The sequence below is a fragment of the Cryptotermes secundus genome, unplaced genomic scaffold, assembly GCF_002891405.2.
Source record: "Cryptotermes secundus unplaced genomic scaffold, Csec_1.0 scaffold8254, whole genome shotgun sequence".
In the NCBI taxonomy this organism is placed as follows: Eukaryota; Metazoa; Arthropoda; class Insecta; order Blattodea; family Kalotermitidae; genus Cryptotermes; species Cryptotermes secundus.
The window spans coordinates 1-1,386 of NW_019726533.1; positions in this window are offsets into that span (position 1 = coordinate 1).

Below are 1,386 nucleotides of genomic sequence, written 5' to 3' on the forward strand. Positions count from 1 at the left end.
TTCCTTCCAAGCCTGATCTGCTACATCTTTTGTACAATATTCAGGAAGACTGCAGCTGTACTGACATGGAATGTTATTAACGACTGCACATAATTTAACAGCACCAGCTGGTAGCAATCTCTCTCTCTCTCTCTCTCACGCATGCATGCGCACACACAAGCAATTTGCTTTGTCTTTGCCAACCTCTAGCATCAGCACAAACACATTTATTGCAGAAAACTATAACAGAAGATCAGGACAAAGACCTTCACGAACAAACTGTATCCCGCAACAGAGGTTTCATCACACTTGTTAAACAGTAACACCATGTCAGATCTTGCAGATCACTTTGCACTGTCTTCCTGGCCAGCCCCAAGCTGCATCATTAGACCAATGCCAGCTGATCAGTCTCTTGAAAACAATATTAAAATTACAGGATATAATTTTCAGTTAATTCAATAAATATGCATCATACTTCATTACACTCAAGAAAATCAGTGCACAGGCAACAATATAACAGAGCAAAGTACAATACAGGAGGTAACATTATTCCTTCCAGATCACATCACTTCTTAGAAAATAACCCCAGAGAAAGCAATGTGCTAAAAGAAAATAAATAATCCATACACACATAAGATTCTTGTAGCACACAGTGCAGCTCAGTGGTTGGCAGCAGATGACCACCTTCACTGTGGCACAACCATTCCCAACATGGGTTCTGCAACAAAATATTCTTAAACTGTGTCATGATATATGCTACGGGGTTCATAACTTATATAAGACTGGAAGTAACACAAATGCAACTTACACTTTACACAACATGTGCAGTATATGGAGTGGTAAATGCTGTCACTTTTTAGACTTTCTGTGTACATCAGCATTTTACTGTTCGGTTCATTCTGTTAACAGTACGCATAAGGGAAGTGTTTTAAATAAGCTTAGTTTTGTACGGAGATGAAAATCTTGAATGGTGTAGGCTTTTTTATACTACTATATAATGACTTTAAGTACAAGAAGACTCTTCAGTAGTTCAAGGATTTTCAAAGAGTTCAGTTACTTCAAACCTACATTTCTCATTTTGATTACATTTTGTGTTAGTGAAAATCAACTGTGTTATATTTTAGCATCCTGTTGCACTGATTCATTTTGTCTATGATTTATGCTAACCGTCTTACAGTGCATACTCTTTTTCACCTTACGCTTCATTTTTACACTACATGTTTCAGCACTAATGTGCCATCTTCAGGTGTCTGTATGCATGTCAAACTACTGTACTGCATGCCATGATGTCTTCGTTCTAAAATGACTAAAATCTGTATTCGTCATATATGACAATGAGTTCTAAATATTAAAACTTATCAGGATTCATCCTACGTCACATCTCAAACATGCGAATTACACCAATCC